Genomic DNA, 16,038 nt, shown 5'->3' on the forward strand with positions numbered 1-16,038 from the left:
CATTTTTGTGCAAATACGTAAGTCCTTTTTTTTTTTAGATCTCACCATTTCTTCTGCATTCAAAAGCAGCAGAAATACCTGAGAGCAAGCTGCAGTGGCGGGGCCTTTTTACTCAGCTCTGTGCAAGGAGCTCTGTGGATGCTGTGAGACAGGTACCAGTGTTGGTAACAGAATTTTTACTGTATTTCTTCTCCCTTTTCCCTTTCTCTTTGTGCCGTCCAGTTTTGTTCCAGGTAAATAAGCTCATACTGCTGGCAGCCAGGCGTGAAGAGTCTCTGAAACATCTTACATGGGAAACAAATGGCTTGCAGATTCTGTGGGAGAGGTGTGATGGTAATTAGTTTTTGGGAGCACATGAGGAGGTACTGAGCAGTTTAAATGATGCTGTGTGCTTCAGGAATGTGTGTTGAGCCCCTGGAGCTTAGCGTGGCAAGATCTCTGAAGCTGTTGGCTAAAATGAGGAGCCTGCACTTGTGCTGGTTCGTGGAGACACATCAGCACCAGTGTGATGCCAATGTGGTTTGCAAATGAAGTCATACCATGGCTGCCTGTTCTCTGTGCATATTATGGACACTGTGGCAGTGGTCTTTGTACAGCAGAAGCATGAAAAAAACAGCTGTGGCCACACATAAGGTGCCAGAGAAGGAGTTGCTAGTACCAGCAATATATACAAGATCAGTAGAAAAAGGATGTCTAATGCTCTGGCACATTTGAGATCCAGAAGAGACATGAAACAGATGCTAATAACCACACTATGAGACTGGTTCTGTGGGAGAGAACCAATCTTTTGAGCTCACAACAGAAACACAGGCAGAAAAGGCACTATTTGAGATTCTCAACCTGTGCCAGCAAGAAAGAATATTCCCTTTTGCTGCTACTGCTTTAATTTAGAAAAAGAGCTATTATCCTTAGTTTTTCATGATAAAGACATATCCTTTATAGAGATTTGTGAGGATGCAATATTCCAGGGTGGCATGAATCACTCTGTGCAAGTCCCCATTCCTCTCTCTATTGACACTAGGGGAGCCAAGATAATTAGTGCAGCTTGACATCCAACTTCTATGCAGTGAGATGTGGGAAAAATGATATCCAGGGCACAGAAATCATCTAAGGTATGCCAGTGACAACTACTGGATTGCCAGTGCCCTGTGCCAACTATAATTAGAATACACTCTTCTACCACCAAGTGTAGGACAGCCTTTTTAAATGAATCAGTGCAGTGTGTGTCATGGGTAGTAGTCGGAGAAAAGGCCTGAAGGTCTGTGATGCTCTTTCACAGAATGACTTATTTATTTGGAATTAGTGACATCCTGAGATAAGGGAAGACCAAGGGGAAGCGCTGGCATGTGATCTTTGCTGCTGACAGATAATGGAGCAAAGACTTTCAATTCAGTGCACTGAGTCTCTGAGTCCCATAAAACCAAGGGTCACAGCTATTCTGTTTCTCAGCCTGTTACCCACTCTCTTTCTTCATAACAGTCATTTATCTGTGTCTTGCTTTTCAGCTGGACTGTTTCAGAGTGCAATGGTGGCTGTCAGCTTGTGAGAGAATTTGGGTCCTGCACCAACCTATGCAGGAGTTAAGACCCTGACAGCAGAGACCTACATTTTCAGTGGCTTTCAGATAGCAACAAATATCATCTGCCAGCACAACTGTCTCAACAGATGCACATTCCTGTCAGTCAGCTTTGGTTCCCATCCACATTTAGCTTGCAAATAGTGCCTAATGCTGATGGCCCCAGACATGCAGCTATGCGACCTTCTGGTCACTTGTGTGGACCAAGTCCTCCTGGCATCTGTGAATCTCAGAGTCACAATAAAGCAGGCATGCTGCTCAGTAATCTGTTCTGATGCTTAATCCGGCATTTGTTTCTTGCTTACTTATGGCCAAAGTGGCATTAAGAGCACCCTGTGTCAGTGGCACTGGAATCTGGAGCTGACCTTCAGCAGGCACTGGTTTTGCCTCCTCCCAGCCAGCACTCAAAACTGCTGGGCAAAGTCTAGCGCTGAATTGAGCAGATACAACCAGTATAAATATTGCACATGCTCAGCTTTTAGGAGAGGCAGTCACTCCAGGGAATGGACAGAACAACTTTGCCAGCACTATTTTTCCAGTCTCAGTCAGAGTAGACACATTCTCCCCAGAGATGCCTGCTCTCCTGCAAACTGGAGCAGTGTCCTGATGGGTTGGTGGCAAGGCAGGCCACCTGATAGTCTCCTGCACAGGCACACTGCTGGGCTCCAGTCATGCCTCTCTTTGCTTTTAAACATAAGCTTAGTCCACCGTTCAGAGAACACTAACTTTAGCTCCCCTGAGAAATATTGGACTGCAAGTTAGGGGTATAAGAGTAGCACTGGCAAACACTTGTGTTTAATGCACTAGATTCTTCTGTATAAGGTAGCAGCATTTTTTTTTCATCCTCGTCATTTCCATCACGATTCTACAGAAAGAGGTAAGACATGTATGGAAGTTGTTTTACACTGATATTAAGTCCTTCTGAAAACCTAGCCAATTAAAATTGTGTTGTGTTCCAGTTTTGTTATGTCTCTGCTGTCAGTGTACATGAGATAGTGGCAAACACCAAAAGCAACGTGGACAAGTGTAAATAATTAGCTAATTTAGCGGTGTACTTGAGTGCTTTTTATTTTTTCACTCATTTGTATTTTCTCCTTCTTCTGAGTGCTTTCACAGTTGTATATTTTTCTTAAAATGCTATTCATCATTGAACATCAACTAGAAGAGAAGAGTTATTTTTTCAAGCATGGACACCATCTCTGAATTTCTACCTGAATTTTATATATTTTAAATTCACAATTTCTAAACTTAGTTGAATTATTTTTTCTTTAAAACAATTGTCAAAGCTACAAAATGGTCTTGGAAACAGGATGTGGTATTAAAGGTATAAAAACAGCCATTGTATTGGAAAATATATTTTCCCCATAAAATAAGTTATCTTACATGCTGTTGGCATTCAAGATAGCTTTTGGATAAAACACACGAGATATTAATGTGATTCTAATTGGCACATCTCTTTGAAAGAGCATTCTGGTTGAATGTGTGCAGTAGATTTGTCCATTGCACAACACAGATGGACAGGAAAACTCCATCTCAGGGATTAAATTTGCTAAGTTCTTAAAATTCTCTGTTTTACACAAGGTAATACTAATGTAAGCCAGAGCCATGAACTTGCATCAAGGTGTCACTGGTTTGCACATCTGTGTCCATCTATTTGCACAGATTCAACTTCTAGTGCGTGCCAGTATCTAGAAATAGCAGTAGTGGCATCGATATACAGGAAAATGATGATAGTGTCAGATGTTGCTAATGTGGAGTTTCTTGACTGAAATATGCTTTTTCCTGTTCTCTTTTATAAAAAGACTTAAAATTTCTACCCTCTTTCAGTGGATGTGCTGATTCTATAGGAAACCCTCCCCAATACTACCAAACTCTTGATAATTTTCCCCAGATGTTTCATTGTATAGTCTCTGCATAAGGAGACTAGCCTCATCATTTCTTTGCAGATGGAACCACTTGGGTGAAGGGATTTGACCAAGATCATGGAGAAAGTTAGCAAGGCAGCAAAATAAAAACGCCAGAAAACAAAAAGAGTGCAAGAGTTCAAAACACAAACTTCTTCCATATAGCTGATGTTAAAACTAGGAGACATCAGCATGATAATGCTCAAGGCTGTAATGAATTCCTCATCCCCAGTGTTGCAAAGGAAGGTGCAGGATGAATCCCAGAGGTAGGATTCATGCCTTGCTTATTCAGAGCAGCTTAACTTCAAAGGCGAGGACTAAAACCTGTGTGGTTCCACCCCTGCCTGCTTGTACCGCACTTTCCTACTCAATTCTTTTTTTTCTCCTAAGAGCAGAAATAACAGGGTTGTTGATGTATTGGCAACTGGAGAAATCCAACTTGGGAAGATTATAGGATTATAGAACCTGACTTCTCAAGGTGTCAGAGGTGTGTATATAGATATATAGGTATATAGATATGTAGGGAGATATATATATATAGGTATATATATATGTAGGTATATATGTATATATATGTAGGTGTATATATATATATATATGTGCATATATATATATATACACACACACATATGTTGTCCAAAGTTGAAAGTATAGTAGGGCCTGAGAGAGCTGACAAATCTCAAAAAAGATGGACAGATCTGATTTTTTTTTTTTTAAAACTACCACAACTCTAGTGAAACAAATCAAATACAGCTTTAAAACTTCCCTGCTTGAACTTCTCCTCTTCCCCTTTCCTCTCCCTGGGGTTTCTGTTTTAGAGCTCTTGAACTGATTTGTTGAGACAGATCAAAGTATAAAGTATTTCTCAGCTGGTCTTATTTCTCTCACTGGATTGTAGTGGCAGGAGACAGGCAGCTCATTACAACTGGGAGAGTGCTCCTATGAAAGCAACTTCATTACAGCTGGTAAGAAAAATAAGATCCTGCTAAAGCTATAGTTCAGTCTCACCACCACGGAAATAAATTATTTTAGAATGAATAAATTATGTCACACTGCTTCTCATTAGGGTACAAGGCTGAATATTAACATAATGTTAAACACATCTGAACTGTACTGCTTCTGTCTGATGTTGTGAAGGCTTTGAAGTACATTTTGGGTTTGTCCAATTTAGAGCATGTTTCCCCTCTGCTTATTTATTTTCCTCCCTCTTCAACAGTGCTTCAGTGGACGGAGAGGATGGGGAGGAGGCTATGCACCTCAACAGCCTGTCAGCCTTCTCCAGATGCTGACTGTATTTTGTAAGGCACCAGAAAGTATTTGGTCTGAGTATCTTTTCAAGGTGCATGAACATGGTTATCTGAACCCAGTTGTGGCTCCATATTTTTTCCAATTGTGTATCATGTATAAATCCTGTAGTCCAGGCCTGTTGGTTGTGAGGTCCAGTTTGAGAGCAGCTCAGGGCAGGCAAGTTAGGAGGCTTCTTGTCAACGTAGACCATATATGTGAGCTGCTTTTTCATAAGCTCCTGTCAGTCAAGAGGGAGGACAAGCTTTCTGCCTTTGCTCTCTCCTCTTGTCCTTCTCCCAATACTATCACTTAGCAGTCCAAAAATGAGAAAAAAGCCTCATATTCCTTTACCCAATCAATGCCATGGTTTGCTCCCATCTATGTGGACTTTGTGGGTATGGCAAGGGAGAATGATGGCTCCATTCAGCAGCAGAGCTGGTTTGTGAAATTATCTCCAGAAAGGATTTTAATCTCAAAAAGAAGTTGAAAGAGGAGAATAAAAAGAGAAATGACCCAACTAAGACCATGGTTCAGTGGCAGTCATAGGAACAGATTTCAAGTCTCCTGACTCCTATGAAATCACAGGAATTCTGAATTCATGAAATTCTGAAATACATTTGAGAATGTATTCAGAACATTCTGAATGTTCTGAATGGTTTTACAGATAAGCTGAGACATAACATGCAGAAAGCAGAATGGAAGTACCATTAATTGGAAAGGGACTCTTCTCCTGAAAGTTTGTGCTTATGTTTCAGCTTAAATACATCATGATATATGTAATGGGCTCTTCTGCCCTCCTTTCCCTTCACAGAGGATAAAAGAGAGCCAGAGAAAGGGATGTCCCTGTAGGGAAACGTGTTATGTCAGTTGGTGATAACTTTTAGAGCAGAAGGACTGGTCATTTTGGACAAGTATGGCTAGAGCACAGAAGACATCCTGGGCAGCGGTACTAATGCAGGCTGAGGAGCTTATCTGGCCTAGATGGGCATGTGGCTCCATCTAAAGCCAGTGCAGCTGTTCCATCTACACAAATGTTAAACATTACTCAGGCTTTGCTGCAACTTCCCTCTCAGAGTAAGACAAGATGTGGGATGGAAGCAAGGTCAGATCCAGAGTTTGCTTGCTAAAGGAAAAGGTTGAGTATGGAAAAGAGACAGTAAAGGGATAAGGCGTTTCCAAAGCTGGGCTTGTTGCCCCTTGTATGGCTGCAGGGGAACGGGACAAGAAGAGCTGATGGATCCAAGTCCATGACTCAATAACTTTTTCTCTATATGCCCCAATGTTCATCTCAGCAGCACCAGCAGCAGCCTGGTTTCCTAGATTTGTGGTGTAGAAAAAGCAGATGGTCACTTATAGGATGGAAAATGAAACATGGCTTTCCCGCTTTACCTATAGTGTATGCTGAGATTTTAAGAAGTGTACCACTAATGGGGCAATTTTTGGCCAGGTTCTTGCAAGACATGGCAAAATAAGTCTGTGTTTTGTGAACCCAGATGTAGTGCACTCTGGAAAGAAAGGACTGACAAAGATGTGACATGAATGTACACTCCTGAGGAAGGGCTGGCAAACATCAGGTTCTCTCCCAAACCCCATCTCAGCAGGTCTACTGTGAAATTAAATTTCCTCAACAAGGCAAGGTTTGAAAAACATAAAGCACATGAAATGTCCTGGAGAGGCTGTATTTGAAAATTGCGTCCTCAATTTGCTGTTTAATAGCATGAGTGGGCTCATCAGGATTTCCTGTATGCTAATGTCACTCTTTGATAGCTCATTCATCTCACTTTTCCATGGTGCTCCCATATGGACAGATATGTTCAGTATCTCTGCGGGATCCATGACCAAATTCAGTGTCCTTGTGGGTATGTTTTAAGCATGTGGAATAGCTAAGCATCATGATGTGTCAGTGTTTTCTTGTGTAAAAACAAACCTAAGCTCAAAACCAGAGGAAATAGAGCCAAAAAGGGACCTCCCACATCAAGGAAACCTGTCCAAGGACTGTGTCAGCCTGTTGCTTTTATTCACGGATGACTATAAAACCACATAGACATTTTGCCCCCCTGTCCCTGTGTGTGTGGTTTGGAGGCATGCCCATCCAGTACTCTGAGACCTCCTGTTCTCCAAACATGTGGCAAGATTTTCTGAGGTGACTCACACAGAGAGATTTGAGCTGGTATTAAACACAGGTGGAGGAGCCCCTGTAGCAACAGGGATTGCTCAAAATCTCTCTTTTTCGACTGTTTCATAGCTGATGTTTCAGATACCTTGAGGAAACCATTTCATGTAACTGAGCTGGGAAGTTTGAGGCTTGAAAAGCTATGTCAGGAGCCTGTACTCACTTCATGTGGTTTTGTTTGTCCAAACCCACTTTTTTTTTGGTCTTTTCACAAGTCACAAACACTTTCCCAAGATGAGTTGCCCTGTATGCAGCACCCTGTTTTTTCCTGAGCATTTTCTGCTCTACAAACACTTCTACAGGATGCTGAGAAAGGGAACAAAGATTTAGCTAGCAGCAAATGGTCAGTGTCACTACACACTGGCACTCCAGTCTTACAGTAACACTTCAAAATAAGAGAGATGAACAAACTTCTTATTCTATTGTCATGCTTTTGCTCATGAACTAAAAGTTTGATCAGATATACCTCACAAACTCTAATAAGCACAGACGAAGTGCATCTTCCATTAATATTCCTAGGAGTTTTGCTATTTTTTCAAGGGGCTTAGCCTTGATACCCTCTGATTAAGTCTTGACTGTTGGACAGCGGCTGTGAATTATTTACAGCTATTGGTGGTGGAGATGGGGCAGCTGAGTATAATTGATCTTCCTGATTACTTGTATTCCTTCCCCTGGAAGGAAGTAAGAAGGTGGTCAGAGAAGAGTGCTGGGAGTCAGTACTGGTGAGTACTAATTCTAGTTGTTACTGTATTCTGTGGTTCTGGTATCTGAGAAGTTGTAACTGTTTTGGAATGGTTTCCATGTTGGTAAACAAATATAAGCTTTTCCTACTCTAATGAACAGAGGAAGTGCATCAAGAAACTCGTTAATATTGTGAAATGCTTTGACAGGGATAACTTGCATGCTGGGGAGACCGAACTGTGAGCAGTGGTAGTACAAAGTTCCTGTATATTAAAAAGCTCTTCCCTGCATCTTCCCAAAGTTGGGCCTCTGCCTTATCTTCTAGTTTCCCAGTTCTCCTATTACAGCCTTTATGAGACATCAATACAGAGGTCTAATTCTGCTGCTGTATAGCCTGACGCTCAGATCAACCCTCCTTCCTAAGTCCTTGAGCTGTCACACACAAGAAGATCTTGCCTCATACACACTCTACCTGCTTGCTCCCTTTTATTTTACCTCAGTCCAGCTGCTGGGTAGAGCAACCCACTGCAAAGGGTTACTGATGTCTGCACAGATGGTAAATACACTGCAGCTGCAGTGAGCTGGTGAACTTGGCAACACAGAAGTGTCTATGCAGGTAATTCTGAAGGATAGGTGCTACATAGGACTAATGACTGCATCATCAACAATATATGTGCTTAACATAAACAAGCAAGTTGTCATTTCTGGAAAAGTTCTCACTTTTAATGACTAGTAAAAAAGGTTATGCTCTCTTTTGTGAGCAATATTCACTGCTTACTTGCAGTCATCTGAAATTTCTTTCTGCTTGCCAGACATACATAGGATCTTGGGATTTTTGTTTGATTCCTTCTTGGGATTTTTGTTTGATTCCTTCTTTTTTTTTTTTTTTAAATGTGTAAGTGATGGGAATCCTAAGCTTTTCATTAAAGGGAATGGCCAAAGCAGAAACACAGTTTTCCCTTTTAAGCAGATATAGTTTTGGCTCTTCCTGTAATTTTTGCTTCCTGCTAGCAGAGACAAGATTAGCAAAGTATACAAAGAGAACACTAAAGCTGCTTTAAAAAAAAATAAAATCTAAATAAAACAAAAAAACCCAAAGCATAACAGTAGATACAGGATATTTTTTCCCAATCTTAGGCTCCTCCTAAAGTGTTTCCTAATGGGCTAATGTCAGAGACAACACTAAGTGCTGGATTGACTTTGCTCTGATTCAGTATAGACTGTTTTCTCCTTTGGTCTCTGAAGGGGCCAGGTTGTTGCTTAACTGGCAGTAAGATCTTTGTTCTAGGTGAGGTAATGTGATAGGAATCTTTATATGTTCCCTTTTTTGATAATATATAATTTTTAGAATTTATTAATGTTTTCTTCTCTGCCTGTAGGGCACCTATTGAAAAATATATGAAATATTTGAAAAATATGAAACTCCATTTCTGACTAGACCCTTTCGAAAATGTTTATTTACAGGTCCATGAATCTGAAAATTATTCTCCCAAAAATATAGAATATTAATTTAGATAAAATAACCATTTAGATAGTTAATAACTTTGCACATCCAGACCGATTAAGGTGGCAGCTGATAAAACAGGACTTGATTTATTTCAGACTTCATTGTATTTTTGCCCTGGGTAGCAAGCAAAAGTAATTTAGTCTAAATCATATTGCCTTTTTTTTTTCTAACTTTACTCCCAGATTTTATGTTCTACCCAAATCAATAAGAGGGAGAACTTCTGAAAAAGAGCTTGTTAAAACTGTGACCTTGCACTTCAATGCTATTCAGATGGGTTTAATAAGTCAAACAGTTGTTTCTCTGAGATGTTTTGACCCTGTGCAGACAACAAGCAGATGCAATACATACCAGGAGCAATCTGAGAAGTTGCCTTTATACAAATTTGTACTGGAAGAAACTAATATGCAGGATCTTTGTCATTTTGCAGACTTGTTTTAAAGCACTCAGATAGTCTGTCATAAACCTCTTCCTAAAGTAATATTGAACTTCTGCTGTTCAAAGGCCTCAAGTAAAAGATGTGTAGATGTGGCACTTAGGGATATGGTTTAGTGGTGGACTGGGTAGTGTTAGGTTAGTGGTTGAACTTAATGAATTTGAAGGCCTTTTCCAACCTAAATAGTGCTGTAAAGTAGAATCCAGTCAGAGATTTCCCAATACACTGTTCACTCATTCAAAAATACCAATTAATCAGAGGTTGAACTAAGACTTAGTTTGAGTTGGATCAATAAAACCTCAAAACAAACACCACACCCATCCTTCCGAAACCTGAACAGAGCCCTGTGAAAATGTGAGTAAAGAACACACTTTGAATTTTTTCTTCAGTACATTCGGCTTTCAGATACATTTGGCCTAAAATTTTCAAATTGTGGGTTATAATTAAGGAAGCTGAAATCACAATGTTGTACTTTGCTATTTTGAACTGAAAAGTTTGGTCTGGATCTTTTACGAGGAGGTGGTTGTTTTCTTGGGCCATTACTCATTTTATGGCTTTTTTAGTTTTTCTATTCGTGTTGAGCTTTTTATTTTATATAATTTAAATCAAAGAGGTTTTGTGGAGCAGAGACAAAATGCAGATCCTGTGTTTCCTTGAGTAAAGCAGAACTGTATTTCTGCCCAAGTAAGAGAGATAGCTATCTAGGACATCCAAGAGAGGATGTCCCAAAATGAAGGGCCTTGAGCTGGCTCTTTTCTAGCAATAAATTTCCCTCGAGCAAGCAAAGTAGTGACGATGAAGCAGGGACCAACATAGTCCAGAGGGGAGGGAAGAAAGAGTGGAAAAGGGGGAGTATGTAGCGGTGCAGGACATTATTGTATGCCAACCTTCTTTCTTAACAAGGAGACCTGCATCTGGGTGATGCAATTCAAGGACAAACTGTTCTGGTTGTGGTGATTTTTAGAAAAGTAGACTCATTTTAGTTGCTTTTCCTTCACAAGGCTACCTGGGGTCCTCCTTGTTGTACCTTTTCATGCCAGGTGAGAACTAGGGCTCCTTGTCATACATCTGTCATCCATGTTATGACCTTAGGTATTCTGTATAGCAGTCATAAAGCAGAAAATTATAGTCTTTTTCTTATCCAACTCTCTGCCTTATAGAAAATGAGTGTGTCTGTAATTGGGCATGAAGTATTTTAAATTGGGCCATCAACCAGACTGCATCTGTTGTTCTCCTCATTATTATTCATTACACATCACCACCACTAATGTTGTGTTTTCATTAATTTTTCTATTAACTTTTCCCCATCAGTGTGATTAAAGATTCATTTATCTGAAGCAGAATAAAACAACATGCCACCACCTCCCAAACCTGAGATCAAATCAAAATCATCCTGCATATGACATTATGAAAAAACTGAGTCAGCCTTATGAAAATGAGATATCTCTGAGAACAGATATGTTAGCAAAGGATTAGCTGTTCAAATGGTCAAGTCAAACAAGGTGTAATCAGGGCTAACTTTACAGCTCCTCCTCATTTCACTTCTCCCATCTGCAATTTCTCAACCCTTTAGATAGAAGTTTAACTTAGTACCAATTATCTTGTACCAATTATCTATGTATTTAATTTGGCCATGTAATTGGTAGACATTTCCAACTTGGATATTTTTTATATGCTCTGTGTTTAATAAAGCTGAAGGATTTTTTATTCCCCCTTGTTATGATCTTTTGAGAAATATGTGAGCTCTTCTACCTCCTGTCTTTTTCTGACTGCTTTAAGAAATGTTGCCTTTAAGTTTGAAAAGTACTTTTTCTAGCAGCTTGTAAAGAATAGGAACATGGTGGAAATACCAGTTAGAATGTCCTTAGGTGTGGTGTGTTCATTTGACTAGCAAATGCAAATTTAGGAACCCATTTCTGACTGTTGTTTCTTCAATATTACTCTGTTATATAATAAATGCAGGCATGAGTGTTTCCTCTATATAAGCCCTTTCCCCTCCCCTCCCCCATGTACCTGAATGATGTTTATATGCTTTTTCAAAATGTGGACATGTTAATTAAATGACTTGTTTCAACCTGTATGGAACATGGTGTGTGTGTGTGTGGGGGGGTTGTCCTTTGTTTTGAGACCTACGAGTGTTCAATACTTCTTCCAGGAAGCATGTGAGAATTGAGGCCATACCATAATGCATCAACCTGAAATGTCAATGTGGTGGGGAGAAGAAAATCTGTGTTCGGGCCATGGCTACGTAAGAAAGCCAAAAGGAAAAAGCTCAATACAACTCAAGGTTATATTGAATCGGGGAACTAGTGCACCTAGGGCTTGTGTAGCGCCTGTGCCCTAACTTTGAGCTTTGCTCCACCCATGACACCCATGTGTGTAATGGTAACTGACATATTTTCAGGAAAGAAAAAAAATCTAGCCAGAACTTATTGCAGATGTACTTCTGTTAGAGCTCCTTGTCTTTGAAGATTCCACTTCTGAAACCAGGAATTTTCAAAGGGTTCTGAATTCAATGGAGTTGCTTAAAGGACTCTAATGATAACCTGCTGCTACCAGTGAGGGACTGGCTAATAGCATCGTTCCATACCAATTTCCAGACATCTCAGTGCACAAACTGATCAGCAACTGATCAGTGAATGAGCCATGAGGTGTCCTTGATGCCTCTGAAACATCTGAATGGTGACTTCAGTCTCTGTAGGGACTGCCCTCCCTGGGAACAGGAACCTCCATCCAGGTCCTGTGGTTGATACCAGCTCATTTGAAACAACATTTTAGTAGCTCAACATCATGATCCTAGAGAACAATAAATTTAATTTACTGTAAGGCAAAATTGACAAAACTTAGATCTGCAGGCAGAAACCAGTGAGAAAAAAGGAGGCTTTATAGCAACAGATTCTGCAAGTTATTTTTAATTTCACCCATCTCTCTGGCTGGGATCCATGTTACTTGCAAAACTTCAGATATTGTTTTAAAGAATGTTTTCATTGACCATATTTGGAGAGAAGTTTTCTCCTTGGAGAGGCCTTCAGCTTTCAGAGTTTGTAATTTGTAAAGACAATATTTAATTAAGGTATCAAGAGGAGGTAAGTGAGGAAACTTCTTGTTTCTTGCACGTTTCTGTCCCCAGGTGTGCTTATTGTCCCTGCTTAATTTTGAAAGTAGAAACATGCTGTTGTTCTCTGGACATGGCTGTATAGGGCCATCTTCTGGTCAGGCAATAAATAAAACACTTTAATGGGTGTTAAATGCAGCCAGTCATGGCTAGGCAGTAACTTGACAGTAAATATGGTGTTATACAGATAAATAAATGAGACTAGTGCATGCTCCATGGTTCTATCTTAAGATGGGATTTGTTCAATGGTAGTCCACAGGTTCCATGGGAAAATTTTTTGAGAGATTCTTAGATCATATGGATATATTCTTTAAGTGAGGTCCAGGGTTGCACTTTTATACGTGCATTTTTCATTCCAATTTTTTGAGAAAAGCATGAGACACGTGCACTGAGAGTACTCAACTGAAACTTATTCGGTCTATTTGAGACAGTTAAGCACAGTAGACTTGGAGGAAAGATAATTTTATCTGAATTTACACTCTACTGCTAATGATGGAGGAGAATTGTCTGGAAAATTCTTAATTTCATCATAACTGAGTACTGGATTAAAAGCTACGTGGACTAGCTCTGGTCAGGTCGAAATGCCAGAGGATTGATTTTTTTATATATACATATTCAGTGTTTTAGTTGATCTGAAGCCTGTGGACTTTAAAGTGATGTACTATTAAACTGGAAAGAACAACAATTTAAGCCTGAATTGAAGGGATGAGATGCAAGCAAAATTGTTTACAGTTCCGAGGAAATGCCTAGCACCTGGATGATGAAATGAAATGAATCACAAATTTTAGGAGGAAATATTGCAATCAAGAGAGATATTGTTTCCCCTGGAGACAAGTCAGTTGGAGTTACCTGTATTGCTCTTCAGAGATGATGTCTTTTTAGTCTCTCTTGTTCTTTATGAGGAAAATGCACTGTCTAAAAGTGACATGTCCAACTATAACCTTTTTAACACGACTAATTGCCAGAAATTATGTGCTCTCTAAGCCCTGGCTGTACCATTTGTGTCTTATGGTTATTCTGACTATGTAAGTGCTATGTGGTACAAGATAGCTGAATCAGAATTTAATACACAGCCATGAAGGGAAGGAGTCCATCTCACAAACCAGTTGGCTGCAAGAGGCACATTGATGAGGAGTGTGGTGCAAGGTGAAGCCTGGAAGTTCACACTGACTAGAAATGATATTGTCTTCAAGTTAGAGGTTTGAATCCAGTATCCATTGTTGGTGTATATAGCTTTGATCATATTTATTGCTTTTCTGTATGGAGCTACAAATGTAAAAAAGTGTTGGTACCTGACTTACTGTAGTATTTTAACAGATAGTAAAATGCAACCTGGAAAATTCTGCATCTTTTATGTCCACAAACTCACGTCCACTCCTCCATGTTTATCCACCTCCCTTCTTAGGGCTTTAGCAATCCAAAACTAAACAATTCTGTAAGTGCATCATAAGCTATCTATTTTACAGCTCATAAAGAGGAACACAGAAAGAGTCATGAATTCACAAAGATTATTTTTGTATTTTCATCAATTGAAAGCAAATTGATGAAACAGTTTATCCAACTCATTAAGTGAACTGACCCCTGAAGGTTAATGTAGAGTTTCTGAAAGTGCCCAAGCGATTAAACGAAAGCAGTATCAGAATGACTACAGCATGTGTAACAATTTATTGCCTCTGTGCAGAGAGAACTGTGGCATGGAATTCAGTGGAATGACTTTTTGCCTCACTTCCTGAACAACAGAATAGCTTGTGCTCCAAATTATACTCCTGGTGTTAGTAAGCAGATTCTCCCACCTATTCTCCAAAAAGCCATAGGTCTGAAACCTGAGGAGTTATACTTATTACAGGGAAATATATTGTTCAGTGAACATGGAAAAAAAAGTTATCACGTGAAATAATCATGTCATTATAGAATGGTTTGGATTAGAAGGGACCTTAAAGATCATCTAGTCCCAACCCCTCTGCCACGTATAGCAATACCTTCCACTACACCAGGATGCTCAAAGTTCCATCCAAACTGAACACTGCCATGAACTGGACATCCACAACTTCTCTGGGCAACCTGTCCCAGTGCCTCACTACCCTCACAGTAAAGAATTTCTTCCTAATATCTAATCTAAACCTACTCTTAGTTTGAATCCATTCCCCTTGTCCTGCCACTGTAAAAAGTCTCTCTCCATCTTTCTTGTAGGCTCCCTTCAGTATTCTGAAAGGCTGCAATTAGGTCATTCCAAAATAATAATAATGATAATAGCTGTTAACTACATGTGGTTAACAGGTCAAAGGCAGTATATAATCAGTATTTCTCCTCCCAGATATATCAATTTTACAATGGTGTAATTTTACTATATGCCTAAACTTAAATGGTTTATCTGAATAAAATAAGTTAGCAAGCCAATGCCACTAATGAGATGTGCCATCCAGTAGATATTTCATGACATGCCTAATAAAAAAACTTCCTGTGCAGTAGATGTTTCATTTAACATGAAGTTGTCTCACTCATCTGACATAAGATAACAATAATCATCTGCCATTTATGTGCAAAGTCTATTGGTAGAGGTGTCCACTACCCACTTATTCTTCTAGCCCTGGTATCCCTAAAAGTACTTATAGGTCTTCCATATTGCAGAAAGGAAGAGCTAGGGAAAGTGTTAACTGTTCAGATGCAGCGCCTGCTTAAAAGGTTGCTGCCTCAATTCAGCAGAAAGCAGGGCGTGATGTGGGAGCATGAAGAATAGCATGTCTCCAGTTGTTTGAAGAATTTCTGCCATTAGGCGTATACCTGAGGTCTGAAGATAGGCTTTTTAAAGTGCACTTCATGTTGATCTCTGTTTCACTTAGGCTCATGTTCAATGCTGACAACAAGCTGTTCTGTAGTAGCTCTTGTTATTTTCCCAGACAGCACCCTTAGGACTGTATAAATGGCAGCCACAGGAAAAAGAAATATTGAGAATATCATTATTTTCTAAGTGAGTTTCTATTGTTGTTACAGAACTTGGAGAGTCAGGAGCACCGAGACTCATAAAAGTGTCTTTGATTATTAGTTCTTATGATTTCATCTTTTTTTTTTCTGTGTTGGAAATGAGCTGGGATCTTGAATGAAACATGCATTTAAGATGATGGTATTTCCTGGAGTTTATGCAACATATGCTACAACATGATGAATTGCCATAATACATTTATCTTGAGTGTTCATTATGTAGAAATACTTGCTTATTTCACATTAACATAGAGAAAATTAGAGGCAGTATAAAAATCTAATGCCTAAAAAAGAGAAAAAATCTTACAGAACTCAAAGTAAGGAAAAATGTTGAAGAAAGGCATTTTTTTTCCTTAAAACCACTGAAAAAACATGGTACCCTG

This window comes from Pseudopipra pipra, chromosome 1 (genome assembly GCF_036250125.1).
Source record: "Pseudopipra pipra isolate bDixPip1 chromosome 1, bDixPip1.hap1, whole genome shotgun sequence".
In the NCBI taxonomy this organism is placed as follows: Eukaryota; Metazoa; Chordata; class Aves; order Passeriformes; family Pipridae; genus Pseudopipra; species Pseudopipra pipra.